The following is a 15,598-nucleotide window of genomic DNA, read 5'->3' as shown; positions in this document are numbered from 1 at the left end:
CAAAGACTTTTTTACATTTGACTGCTACGTGGTTAGTTCTTGCCAGCTGCTAAAAGCTGTAATTATTCCGCTTTGCGGTACTCTCGCAGCTGACACTTTGAACGATAAATTATTTAGCCAGCTTCTAGTTTACTATTTAATTCTATATTCTTTGGTTACTGTTCAACGTTTAATTTAAATCTGACTGTTCTATTTTTTTGCATCCCCACTGGTTGCGGTTATTGTAGCACAACAACGTTCCCTTATGTTTCAAGTTCTGTTTAAACAAAAAGGTTATTAAAGCCTTCTTAAGACTCAAGAACGTTGTTCGTCTTGGACATAGCGATAACTGGCTTCACGTCTGTTAAGGTTGTACATTCATTTGGCATTTTGAAGTAGAAGAGGAGAAAAATGAGCAATGACATAGCCGGGACTCAAACCTCTCAAGTCCGCGACGAGTATGTTTGCAGTTACACCACGAAAGCATGAGGAAAAGGAAGGAGAACATACCTTATATATTCCTCCTTTTAAAGGACGACTGAAGTTAGAAAACTGCACTGCCAAATCTTGGTTGTGAGGAATCATCATCCACCACATTTTTTTTTAGTTTGGGTGCCACTTGAAGAGTGCTTAGGTTTTTTTGAAGCAAGAGATGTGAAAAATGAGCAGTGCCCTCGCCAGGACTCGAACCTGAACCTCTCGAATACAGTCGAGTATGCGTCTAATTACACCCAGAAGGCATGCGGAAAGGAAAGAGAAAATAACTTTAGAACTAAATTAACGTTACCAGATCAAGTGTAATCCTACAAGATGAAAGTAAGAAATGCCGCTTTTCAAATTTATATGTGTCCTTAAAAGTGTTGCTGGAACAACTGTGTAGCTGAAAATAAATTTTATAGCTCAATTATAATATTTAGAATAATAAAAGTTCGAAGATATGAGTTCATGGTACAAACAGATTACGTTTAAAGGAGGAAAACTAAGGATCTACAAGTGTCCTAAAAATATGTATATACACTTTGAATTATCACGAATTCAGCGTTCGTTAACATAATATGATTTATTTCCAAAATTTTATATAAACTGAAAAAATGAATATTTTTTGTCAGTGCCTGTTTTTAAATGTAACAACATCGCTCCGACAAATCTTTCCTGAAAACTAACCATCGTCTATATATGTTGCCAGGTGTCACTTGCAAAAATGCATACTATTTCGAGATAAATTATCTTCTCTAAATGCAGGAATTATTCTTGGAACGGGGTTTTTCCAATTACAGGTCTTCAATGTGAGGTGATCAGATGATTTTGAAATTCCTATCTTGACCCGCCTGCCTTATTAATTTTCTTCAATTGAGATACGTCTCCATTCACTTTTCTTGCTTTTTGAGACTATTTATGTTCGCCGTCTTTCAAAACGTTTCTGTGAAAAAATCCGAACAGTTGTAAATGCTTCAAACATATTTCTACCTCGAGGGATGGAAACGCAGGTAAATACGTTTGAAACTCTCTGTTAAACTGAGGATCTCTGTTTACACTTTCAAATTTTCAACAGCGTTTTAGGATATGATTCTTTTTCTCAAAATTTTGTCTAACTCCATCAAATCGGTTCATTCTGAAAGAAAGAAAATTCAAGTGAATTTTCAGCTATTATATATATACATTTTGTTGAGAGCATTCTCCACATTTACGGATTATATAATTGTGCAAGAAACAACCAAAATAAAATCATTTTTCTTTATGCTTACTGCGAAAAAAAAGAAGGCAGTTCTGTATCTTCCGTTCTACTGGGCCGATTGACGAAATTCAAAAATTCAAATTGCGTTTTCCATGTATCGAAGGCGCGACTTAGGATGTATATTAGATTTATATAGAACAATTTTTCTAACATAGATATTTTAACACAAAATCGGACCTTTTTCTGAAATGACATGCCAATTTTGTTCCATATTTTGATTCTACGACTTAAATTATGCCTAGATATTAAATTTCGTAATTTTTGGTGAGAAATCTATAGAGAAATTTCAAAACTTAACGAAGATTTTTCAGTTTACGCCATGAATAATTCACTTAGCGAACTTCTTAATTCATAGCAACCTATTTTCCTTTGCCTTTTTTCTTGCGCTCGAGCGGGGAAAAAAGGTCATCGTTCATACTTTTAAAAAATTTTAACACAGTGCGTACACCATATTTTCGTTCTTATCGCTTATAATAAATAATCCAAATTTCAAAACGAATCCAAACGTAAATTCACGTATAGCTTAGGAAATTTTGAATAAAATATTCTAATTTTTTTGCAGGTTTGCTTAGAAATGCATCTTCTTTAAGATGATGGCAAAACTTTTATAAATTATAATGCAAATTTTTTTCGAAAAATTTATAAGAATGATTTTAAAATACAAATTTAAAAAATAAATCATAAAAAATGGGTGAATTTTATTTGGAATGAACCTAAGTTTCGAAATACGGAAGGAAGAATCAAGTAAGTTTAATTAAAAAGGAGCTATTAATAAATATATATCAAATTCAATTAATATTTAGGAGCTAAAATTTTGAGAGCTATTTTTTAAAAACTATTCGTGCAATTTTACCAAACTTCGCAGTTTGCTACAATTGGAGTTATAGAATCGAAATATGGAAAAAACATGGCATGTCATTTCAGAAAAAATGTCAAAATACCTATTTCAGAACAATATTATATGCAAATCTAATGCATATACAAAGTAGTCGCGCTTTCGAGACATGAAAAACGCAAGTTGAATTTCATCAATCGGCCCAGTAGAACGGGAGATATAGAACTGTCCTTTTTTTTCCTCCGGAGTGTACATTAACTATTAATTTCATTCATTTCATAATTAAAATTTTTTTATAAATGAAGGTTTTTCTTTCCTACTTGGGATTTGCTCGGTATATATGTATAAGAAAATTAAAAATGAAATCAGCCAAAGAACATAAAATCTAAATCATTTAGTTAAATATTAATATATTTTATATGAAAATCATATTATAAATAGATAAGTAATTTGACTCTTGAATTATGAATATTGTTTTTATTCAATTTGGAGTTCTTTTGAAATGGTGCCGCGGCGCAGCGCAAAAAAACTCCCAAAAACTCCCTTTTTTGGAGGCAAGAACCCCACAGTTTTTAATATTTTAAGGCTGGCAGCTATAGTATCTAGTATAGAATCGTCTGGTTTCTAAAATATTTTACCGATGTGGCAGAGTACTTTTTTAGAGGGAAGGAAAAAATTGCCGCGCTATTGCTCAAAATGAAGAATGCATTTCTTTAAGACAGTAATTTCTTATATTGCTCCTTGAATAAGAGAAACCAGTAAAATAGCTCTCCAACTGCAAATAGCCTGCTGATAAAATCGACATCATTAGTTATGAATTTTAATTTTATTAAATTTTTAATTACATCACTGACGTTAGAATTTTCTTCTTTTGAGACTTTAAAAAAAAGGAATACCACTCAATACATCTTCATAAACATCAAGCAATGCTTATTACTACTTCTCTCTCGATCTCCTACAAATGAAGCAAAGAGAAAAAAAGAATACCCCTAAAAATTCCTTACAAACATCAAGCAATGCTTATGACTCCTTCTCTCTCTGTCTCCTAGACATTAATTGAAATTCGAATTAAATTGAAAAAACGCCAAGTATTCAAACTGGTACATAAAATCATGATTGAGAATAAAAATTGGTTTTTCGGAAGATAACATTTTCCTTTTAGTCTTCTCCCCATAGCATTTAATGTTTGTAAAATACAATTATCACCGCAGAGATAAAAACTTGTTGACTGTGCAGATAATACAGGGTAACGTGACTTCACTCAGAGTTTTTTTTTTATCTCTTCTTTAGTTTTGGATCTGACTCACAGCACGTAGCACGGGAGTTATCAGTTTTACGTTACACTTCGATACGGAGAAGTTGTTCATGTCCAGGTAAATATTATGAAGCCTCCCTAAAACGACAATCCACTAATCAGGACAATTTTGACAATCTGGGGAAATGGTGGCCTCAAAAAATAATAATATCGTTGATGCTTACTACCGTTATGTAATTGCAAGGAAATCTTCCTAAAACCCAAGGCTCCAAGTAATTGGTCCACGGAGATGTTTGCTTTAGGAAACATAACTATAGATGATCTTCAATAGCGTTATGTAATAATAATCTTAATAATGTTTCTCCCTTTCAAATGTGGACGTCATAAGAAAATAATCTTGTTGAGATTGTAAGGTTTTTAATTACTTTGACTATGCTTAACTTTGTAGAAACCGTGTTGAACTATGTAGGGACTTATTGCTGAATCCAAGTGTGTAAATGAAATGTCCAGAAAAGGGTTAAACTCTTTATTATCTCAAAAAACACAGATGGCCCTTTTCTCGGGCTTACAGAAAAGCCTCAACTTGGGCTTAAACTCAAGAAAATAAGAATCTAATGTTAAACTAAACTGAGCTTAGCCAAAGCTGTGCGCAATTATCTAACTTAGTTGACCCTTAATTAACTTAGCATACTTAATTAATTTCAGCAGGCAAGTACAATACGGCCGACCGTAGTTAGCTTAATAATGAAGCAGTCTCACGGCAAACAAGCACCACTAAGGACTCCTAGGTGCTTCTGCTGAAATAAGCGAAACTTTCTTTAAATACTCTTTCTACCTCATTTACATACAAAGCGAATAGTATAATTTTATTCTGGTAGGAAATAGTAGATGAGAAACAAGAGTAGACAGTAAAGCATGCTTACAAATTCCAATAACTGTTAGAAAATATTTATAAGATCATTAAGTTTTACTGTGGAGCACAAGACGTGAAAAAATGTGCAGTTTCGGACGTTCCGATTGCTAGCTGGACGAGCTTTGCGGTTACATCACGAAGGCACATAGTAACGACAGAGAAAAACTTTCAATTCTCCCATACTTAAAGGGCGATTGAGGAATCCGGGACCCAATTGCCAACCCTATTGCGAAGCTGTCTCTTTTGCTGAGAATTTATGAGCGGTAAATAATGAACAAAGAGAAGGTTTTCATTAGAAAATGAAGCATAATAGATGGACAGATACAGAGATATCGCAATGTAATATAAGAGTGTGCTGCAACGTATTAGCTGACTGCTAGAAATCAAATTTCCCCTACGGACTAACTTAGTATCCGAATATCTTTAACTTCCCTACCTCTCTATATTCTCGGCACCTTGAAAACTCTCCTAACATCAAAATTTACTTTAAAGAGCTTACAAATATTATTAAATACCCAACAATATTTACAGATGGATCACAAATAGATAAAAACGTGTTATCAGCCTCTACCTTTCATACAAATGAAAGTCTAAAATTGCCTTGGAAATGGCACCTGTGCCCCCCCCCCCAAAAAAAAGTTTTTCAAGAAGCAGGCAATATAAATTGCAGTTAATAATAAATAAAGCTAGCTTATAATTCAATCAGGTTCTCTTTCCTTGCTACATGCAATAGCAAATTTCGAACACCCTTCTCCGATAACACATGAAATTTTTCATCTACTCCAAGATAATAGCCAAATTAAAATTCTGCTTTCTTGATTGAAGGCACTTGCAGGGAATGAAGCAAACGAAGATGCCCACGCTAAGATGCAACTACTACTCTCGATTCCGAAGATATGAACTTAAAATGGCCTAAGTCATACATAAAAGAACGAAGCACACCAGAAAATAAATCAAATCTGGCAGAACAAATAGAACTCCTTTCCCCAAGGCAGAGAAACACGCCAACTTAATAAGCGAGAAAAGATGTCTTAATAACGCCCTTTTAAATCAATTCATATCTGAATATATATCCTTCCCCGCTTATGATATACATCTCTTGCTCAGGCAACCGTGTTTGCGGTGAAAACGAATCTACAGAACACTACCTTTTCTCATGCACATAAAGTATATTACAGCGTTAGACCAATTACAAACGAACTCCAGTTTCGAAGATATATCGTAAATAATCATAAATTTCATCACAGTATTGTCAAATACTTTTCGCAATAAGATCAACATATTTGTCAGCAATAATTATTACAAAAATGTATTTATGTTATTCTTCACATCCAACTCAAAAGCAGCTACATGAAGATATTTTGAAAATAACTCAAGGTGAAGAATCTTCACGAGAGCAGACTTTTAAGAGCATTAAATATAAGAGTTTCAACCTGCATATGTTTCAGTTCAGCATCATTTCATGTATTAATTTCACACTCGGAATTCTGCGACTTTTTCCCAAGCATTTCCAATCATTATTTATTAGATTTTATTATACTATGACTCTTAAATAATTGCCTTTTGAATCTGTCATAGCAGTTAAAAGGTGATTTTTCTCAACGATCTGTTTATCCTCTGTCCTAAATAAATGTACTATCTGATCGTACGTCAACGTTACATGAGTATATTAATGGCATAACTAGAATTATACGCTAATAAAATTAGAATATTTTGTCACTTTTACCAAAATCCACCTTATTCCTCTCTCAGAAAACGTTACATGCTACAAACATTTTACTGTCATTTTCTCTTTCCGTCGGTTCAGTTTAATTAAAGAGGCCTATTCTTGTGTATGTGACAAACAAAAAGTTTGCATGTTAAAATATTGAATAGTGAAAATAGGCCAGTGATGTATATTTGATAAAAAATCGACTGATTAATACACCGGCTTCGTTCTTTACAGTCTATTGCCTATAATGCTACTACCTATTTTCGTTATTCCTTGTCTTCTCCTGTTTGCTATCCTACGGATTAGTATGCTAGTTATTGTAGTCTGGACGTTACAACATCACACTTATCTGGACTTCTGATAATAAATACTAATTAATATCATAAAAACGGACAAGTTGAACAATGTCCCATGCAAAACATTAACTTTCCAGACAGTCTAAGGAAATGGAGCTTAGGAAAATAGAGGTTAATTAAAGATAGATATAAGGTAAAGAAAGTTAGAGTACAATTAAAAAAGGTAAAAAATCTGAAAGGTTTCAGATTTTAAGATTTTTCAAATTTCAAACCTCTACCTACAAGAAACAGGGAAACTAATTAGTGGCCACCTCGCGGGGCGGAGGTTCCCAAATGTCAACTGATGATGAGACCTAGATGATGAGACGCCCTATTTTAAAGCACTTCAGATTTCTGCCATGAGTGGCGGCAGCAGTGGACTCTTCATATGGGACATATCTACGGGATACCCTGCAATATGACCATCGATACAAAAGTCAATGTTACCGTCATTTGAAATGATCTGGCTCAACCACTAGAATATGAACTCATCTGGACAGCGCTCTGTGTTACTCTCCAGACTGTGTCCGGTAATAAAATCGAAATTTATGGAACGTTAAATGTTAATATCACATCTGGTAGTTCCGCCTACCATCACACAAAATATGTTGCAGATATTGCAGACCCTTGCGTACTTGAATTAGACTTTAAAAATAACGAACTGCATTTTGCCTTTGAGGATACAGACCTGTTTGGGGATAAATCTGTCCGCTAAATCTTAGTTCAAGACGGTACCAAAGTACCAGCAAGAACAAAATGTTTACTTCCTGGATCTATAGCTGAAAACAGAAATTTCCGGTACGGTATCATAGAATTTGTCAAGAATTGTAACATCGGAAATGAGTACCAGTAGCCTCGGCACTGGTACTCATTTCCGATGACCCGTCATTTCCGGCACCCGTCGACCTGTCAAAGACACTGCGATAACTCCCAGCAACAACTTTCACTGGGATAACTCTCAGTCACAATAACAACAGACTTGTCCCTGTATTCTTATTTTTTCGATAGAGCCTTTTCATTTTCAAACATTTCATATTACATTATACAAAAAAATACTACAATTTCACTAAAATTTTTTAGACATGTGTAAAATTCGCCGCAATATTTAAAAACCGCATAACTATAAAATTTCCGCCAGGCAATCTTACTCGCTGGAGATGAAAATTTTTTATTCTTTACAGTGATGCCACTTCTCGCGTTCAAATCGTGGATTTGTTAATAAAAAAATTCATAAAAGTTTTACAAAATATGAAACAAATTTTAGGGACATTAGGATTTTATGGAAGCAGGAGAAGTGACAAATGAGCAATGACCTCGCCAGGACTCGAACCTCGGAGCTCTCGAACACTCTCCGAGCGCGCTAACCACTTCATGAAGGCACGCTAAAGAAGCTAAGAACACCTTATACACACCCCTTTTAAAGAGCGATTGGGGACTAGGGGACCATATCGCCAAACCCTGATTGTGGAGCACCATCATCCACCACCTTTTTTAGTTAGGGCACCACTGTAGAGGCATTAGGTATTTTTTGAAAGCAAGAAAGATGGGAAATGAGCAAAGCCCTGGCCGGAACTCGAACCTCGGACCACTCGAACACGCGCCAAGCGCGATGGCCACCACACCACGAAGGCACGCTAAGAAGATGGGAGAAATACCTTATAAAGTAATAAAAAGTATGTAATATACTGAATATTTTAATTATATAGATGATGAATTAAATTCATTCTTATTATTTAAATCAATTCGATTCAAAAGAAAGAAACAAATATTCATAAGAACTGCACCTATTGCTTTCAGGCAGCATAGTTGTTTGATCCACAACAGAGAGATTCAGTTTTAAAGATAAATCTCTTAACTCTCTAAACAGACTCGAATGAAAAGTGATAAGGCGCATTTATACACTGGGCAATTGTTAAGGGTGGATAACAGTAGCAGTGATAGCAACCACAAAATGGATGGCAGGAAGATGTAGAAATTAGCGTATGTGCGGGAAGAGGTAAGGCGCTTTGTGCGTATGCAAGTTTTGGATTGCCGAAGTTGTTCGTTACGTTATGCGCTGATAAACGGCGTAAAGGATTTGACGAGTGTTGACTTTTATTGTTCAAAAACAAATTTTAATCGGAAAGAATCAATTAATGAACTTGCAATTTTCGATATGTCTTCCCAAAATCACTCAGATGATTTTAGGTGTGGCCGTATTATTGGCAAGATTAAACAAGAGCAAAAAATAACAGATGTTGTTAGGGAATTCGACATCAGCCATAATGTTGTTTTGAGCTTCTGAAATCATTTCAAACAAATGGAATGTGTAGCAAATGTCACGGAGAGGGTCGTGTTCACAATATACACCAACAGGCCTGCAGAAGATAGGCACGTAATGCTATCGACAAAAAGAACTGTCGCAGTACAGCTATTGAAGTAGCAAATCAGTTACTTGCTGCTACTGGCAAAAGAATCTCCCGAAAAAACTGTATCCAGGCGTTTGCATCAAGGAGAACTATACGCCCGCTGTACTGTTATGTGCATTCAATTGTCCAGACAGCAGCGTACCGCCCGTTTGCAATGGTATCGCTAGCATTGTAATTGGACTCAATAGAACTGGACTTGTTTACTATTCTAAGATGACAGTAAATTTATGCTGTTACTGGGTTATAGACGCCAACTGAACTGACATGAGAGTAGTACCGCATGAGACATGAGAGTGGTGAATGAGAGTGACATGAGATTTTGTCCAAAAAATATCCAGGAAAAGAAGATAACCAAGATGCAGTATCATGATATGAGTATCATGACGCAGTCGCATGGTATGCTCAATGGCCACACGGCCCTACATGTGGTTTCAACGTAGACTATGACTGGCCAACGATATTTTAATGATGTTTTGCTGCCTCATGTTCGCATGCTGCGTTAGTACTGTCGGTGCTAAAATTGTTTTTATGGATAAAAACGTAACATATCATCGAACAGTCGTGGTCCAGGAGTGTCTGGAGAGTGAGGATATTCAAGGCCTCGTATGGTAAGCACATTCCCCAGATCTGAATCTCGTTGAAAATGTTTGGAATGCTTTGGGGAGGAGTATTGTTGGTCGACAGTGTCCTCCAGTAAACAAGGATTCCTTCATTCGTGCACTGACAGAATAAATTACCCCAATAGCTGTTGATAACATTGCGCAAAATATGACACGACGTGTGGAATCTTACATCGCTCTCCAGATGACCATATCCCAAACTGACATCTTACGCCAGAACGCTTGTGGAAGATAACTGCGTTTTTTTTTTCACTTTTACGTTATTCAGCACAATATGATCATTTTGTCCCTTGAATACTTTTAACACCTCCTAGAATTCAGAGTGCAATATATTATCTTTATTGTTTTGTCCTAATATTCTGGCATTATTTTATTTCACTTAACATCTGACTATAGATATGTAAAATTATAAAATATGGAAAAAAATTACGAACAAAATTACTCACATTCTCAATAATCTTTTTAATTTCTGTTTTAAATTTGGTCAAGTCTCCTTCCTATCTTTGAATCTAAATTGCTTCATCTGAAATTAATTCCTGAAAACTAATCCCTTTATGTGATCATGCCTGCAATGCGATGAAATCTCAGTCGATCAAATTAAATAAATTATTATTATAAATATCACTGCTACTGGCTGAGCATTTCCTTTTTTCTATATTACACTCAAAACACAACTTTGTATCTATTTTTCTCTATTAATATTTCAAAATTATTTCATTATTATTTATATTCATAGTTATTTCATTCTCAAAATAATTCCAAACTTTTTGAAAATAAATCAAATTTTTTAAACAATAATACAAATTTCTAATTATTAATGCAGTAATTTTTAATAACTTTCCCTGAATAAAATAATTTAAATATCCTAAAATTCATTACTTAATTTATTAAAGGTAATTGTTAAAAAATTTAATTCTGATAATATAAAATTTTAGTCTGATATTTCATAAAACAGTGCAAAATTTTTTAAATTTTATTTATTATAAGAAATCAGGATAGCGTATCTAAATTTCAAAATAATTTATATCATTCTCCTTTTTTTCGATGATTATCAAAACATTTTCAATTGAATTAATTAATGAATAAATTAAATAGCAAAATCAGAATCCTATAGTTTCAAAGCAGAAGTCCTGCGTCTAAAAATTTAAAAACAATTAACATATATAATTTTTTTTTTTTTTTTACTTTCGTTAGATACACATACGAAATCAGTAGCACTCATGACTGATTATCTCAGCAAATCTTCAATATCAAGACTTTTGGTAAACACAAATTAATGACTGTAATGCTAAAGCTTTTTAAACATTGTAGAGTGATTAGGTTATTTTAAAGCAGGAGACTTGAAAAATGTGCAGGGCGCTCACTAGGACTCGAACACTGCACCACTCGAATACGCGTCAAGTACGCTTCCAATAACACTACGAAAGCATGCGGAGAGTAGGACGATAATAACCTTATATACTCCTTCTTTTAAAAGGCGACTGGGATTAGGGAACCCAGTCGCTAAATCTAGGGTGACGAATTATCGTCCACCACTTTTTAGTTCGGGCGCCACTGTAGAGACATTAGGTTATTTTTTGAAGCAGAGGACATGAAAACTGTGCAATGCCCTTACCGGGACTTGAACCTCGGTACTCTGGAAAATGCGCCGAGTGTGCTGACCGCTACACCACGGAGGCCTGCTAAGAAGGCGGGAGAAATACCTTAAATATTATACTCGCAAAAGTTTTTGCGAGTATAATACTTAAATAAATATTATTAGGACTCCAAGTAAGACTCCAAATACGTTTCGAAGAACATACGTGCAAATTCTTCATTGTTTAGTATTAGAATTTATAAGGTAGTTTCTCCTTCCTTCCAGCATGCCTTCGCAGTGTAACGGTAGCACACTGGTTGCAACGGTATTGAAGAGGTCAAGGTTCGAGTCAATGCGAAGGCATTGCACATTTTTCACATCTCCCTGCTTTAAAATAACCTAAAGACTCTACAAGTTTACATGCGACTATTATGACCCAAACTACGCCAAGGTGGTTCCTAGAATAAGTGGACAAATAAAAAATAAGAGTATTTATAATGAGCTTAAGGTATTTATTTGCCCGTAATTCCATATTCATTAAATTCTGGCTTTGGCAATAATAGTTTCCTACGCTAAATTTATCGTATGATTATTAATATTATTATTTAAAACTTTACTAAAAATTGCATTTATCTAAAGATTTCTGTGAAGTTCTAGTGTCTTTAGAGTATTGTTCCGAATTTTATCTTCATATCAAAATTCAGAGAAGACTTCTTGCCAAATACTTTTTAAAAGCCGGAAGAAGAACCTTTCCTCTCTCCTATTTTAAACACGTTTCTTTGAATGTAAAATAAATTATTGACGTCAAACGTATTCATTCGTCAACTTTCACTTCTTATCTGACATTCTATTTTATAGCTAGTGCTCCGATTTTTTTCATTGGCATGCACTCGCAGTTTGGGTATTCCCGCCTTTTCAAGGCCATAACTTTTTTCTGTTTTTATTTCAGTCAATAAATAATGCGAATCAAACAATTAGAAGCAACGTCAAGGTGAGAGCTCGAAATGATTGACATTCGACGAAAATCTTAACAGAAGAATAGAGTTCGACTAGTGACTGTATGAAAGAACATACCTGCAGGGCCACATTCGCCAAACAAGTCTTAATCTGCCATCTCTTCAACGCTAGTTTCATCATTAACCTTAAGCTCCCCTTCAAATTTTTTATTCCTTCCAAGAAGTAGTACAGAAATTTTACTTTCGTTTTAATTTTTATGTTTGTCTGAGAAAGGGCAGACGAAAATGTACTTGACGACATGAAATTTTATTATCAGAGCCACAACAGATACGCAATTTAGAGTTCGTTGAATTTGACAACTGACGACCTTCCTCTTTTAGTTTGTTTGTATTTGTAAATTATAATGATTTTAACCTTGAACAATCCATCAATTTCAAGATATCTTTCAGATATCACACGCTGGGTATTTAACAGACAAATGGCTTAAATCTGTCTATTGAAGCTTAAATTAAAGATTTTAATAAGTATAAACAATAATGATTAGCTTGCACTTTTAAAACACTTAGAACCTGCAGTGAAGTATTTTATCATTTACTTCGAGAAGCATAAAAGTCTTAAATTTTCGCTAAATATTGAAATAAGATGAGTAGAGTATATAGTTATGAACTGAATAAGTAGGGCAGTAAAAGACTTTTAATCGGGATGGAAAAAAGTATATATATATATATAAAAGAAAATTCCGAAAGCTTTCAGATTTTATAATTGCACCCAAAAGAACGTTTTAACGTTTTGTGTTACCTTTACTTATTAAATAAATATCATGTTCTTCGCACTTAAACCACATAAAATTCAATTCAGCAGCAATATCAAAAAATATTTAAAAACAGCATATCTTTAGAATTTTCGATACACAGTCTCGCTCACTGGAAATAAAAATGCTTTTTTTTTTTTCAGTACAGTGTGGCCACTGCTCGCTTTGAAATCGTTGAGTTTGTTAATCAAAAATTCTAATATAACAAATTTGAAATTCAAAATTCGGGCTTCCAAGTGCCGATCTTTGGTTGGAGGACTATAATTTTTTGAATTTGATGGTTCTAGAAACCGCTGTTTTTTGACAATGCGAGAAATATTCATGTGTTCATGCAGATTCTTCATTCCTTAGTTTCTTGAAATAAAATCAAAGATATTGCTAATATTAAATTAAGTAGCAACAAAGTTTATTGCACATCCTAACTCTATAAAAGGTAGTTGCCTGGATTTTCTACGTATGTAAATGAATGAGACCCAGTTTCCCTTTTTGCACAGCCCTCCCTCTTCTTAGGCCAAAGATTATCAGTATTTTTTTACCCATGCACTCCTTTCACCTCTGCTAAAAGTTCATTCCCCCCAGCTTTCTAAAACGTAAAAAGTATATATAAATGTATATATATTTATATTATTTTTAATGCGTTTTATTAATTAAACAACGAAAAGTATAGAAAATGTTGATAAATACCAAACTTGTATAAAAGTAATTTTTCTATATTCATGAACTACAACTGAATGCTGAAAGCTAAATAAAATGTTGACCGTATCCCCCTGACTGAAATTATGAATTTCTTCCTCAGGAGAAATTGTCCTTTGGTTAAGGATCCCTATCTTAAGCCTGCTGCTCTCGCTAGTTGTACCGCATTGGATTATAAGGATACCGTATTTGCTTTCGTATTTTACCCTCTAGCATTTTAGCACAGGTTCTGAAATTTTTTTAATATTCACGAATTTTTTTTTTTTTTTTTTTTTTTTTTTTCTCTAGCTGTTTCGAAAACGAACTTCCTTAAATTTAAAAAACGAGTTAAAATCTACAGAAGCAATTTTTAAATGGAAAACGTTGCCGAAACAAACACCTTTAATGGTAATCATATTTTAGATACACAAAAACAGCTGGATATAGTCAAACTAGATGAAAAAGGACCTGGAAATTGTATGGACCTGTCGGCCAGGTGCTTTTCTAAATAAAAAGTAAAAAGTAATTACTATTACTATGCATTTTTAGTGAAATGAAAATTTATTTTAAATAAATGGTATTTCGATATAGTTTTCATTACCTTATCAATCAATACTTTTCATTTGTTATGATCGGTCCACCAGCGGCCGAGCGGTAAAGTCGCTGAACACTGGTCGTTCGGTCCGAGGTTCGAATCCCGCGAACGGGCTGGCTGCATGGGTGTTTTCGTGGTTTTTCCCGTGTGTAACGTGTATACGAGTGAGTTTCCCTTAGGAAGTCCTCCACGAAGGCATCCCTCCCCTTAGGTAGATAGCCCTAGTGTGCTTTGCCATAATTAAGTAAACCAAACCAAACCATTTGTTATGATCTTACTGTTGTTACAAATTTTGTATATGTATAAATAATTCGAATGAAATTTTGTACATGTGTAGATTTTCACATATAATTTTGATGAAATTATATGTGAAACTGTTCTTTCTTTTGTATAATGTGACATGAAAATCTAAGAAGGTGATGCTTTGCTGGAAAAGTAAGAACACAGGGCGCGTTTATTTAACATTGGATAAATGGATATCTGGCTAAATTGGCGAGATATCGCCAAGATGGTGAAGGTTTTAGCGACTAATTTTTGTCATCAAATTCGGTGAGAAATCTCCAACAGTCACCAGATCATTTGACGACATTTGGATCCGACCGTTTTTTAACTGTAATGGGTATTGTAATTGAATAACCGTTTCTCTATGGCCACGTGAAAACTATATAAGACCGGAAAGAACATCTGCTCTCAATTGTTATTTTAGAGCTGAAATTGGAGTATTGAGATATCCGAGAAAGTTTCGCCTTTTCCATGACTTAGCACTTCGTTTGTGTTTAACGTTCTTAGCGATTTGAAATGTAATTACTGATTGCTCTCTATGAAACTGCGAAACGTTGTACGAGTATTTTTGTGGTAAGTTCCAGAACTGTGAAGTTTTCCTTTTGTAAAATAAATTTTAACAAGTTATCATCGGTTCTGTGTGCATTCAATTTTCTATGAACCCGTACGCACTCAACACTGTATCCACGTCCTTCGAAAATTCAGTTATCTACGTAATTTCTCCCTCTCGATTTTAGTGCGATAAATTTAGTAAGAAAAGTGGGGAAGGGAGGGGATACGCGAGTAAATACATCAGTAGTCTCAAACTCAAACTGCATGCGCAAAATGCGCCAGCTAACAGGTCAGATTCTTCTTTTTAACAAAACGAAACATTATTATTAAAATATAAAAAGCATTTTAAATAAATTTTATCA

The 15,598-nt window shown here is 34.3% G+C and overlaps 1 long non-coding RNA gene across 1 annotated transcript in view; it reads right to left on the bottom strand.

The window, feature by feature from the left end:
• Positions 1-1,028: 1,028 nt before the first annotated feature.
• The window catches only part of LOC146994949 (uncharacterized), a 129,354-nt gene continuing 114,784 nt past the window's right edge, over positions 1,029-15,598 (bottom strand). The window contains exon 3 of the long non-coding RNA XR_015043670.1: positions 1,029-1,591. This is a non-coding gene — a long non-coding RNA (uncharacterized LOC146994949). The remainder of the gene's footprint in view (positions 1,592-15,598) is intronic.

Source organism: Stegodyphus dumicola, chromosome 10 (assembly GCF_044657685.1).
Source record: "Stegodyphus dumicola isolate Sdum_Otavi_A_Nest chromosome 10, ASM4465768v1".
NCBI lineage: Eukaryota > Metazoa > Arthropoda > Arachnida > Araneae > Eresidae > Stegodyphus > Stegodyphus dumicola.
This window is presented reverse-complemented; position numbering and strand designations above follow the sequence as displayed.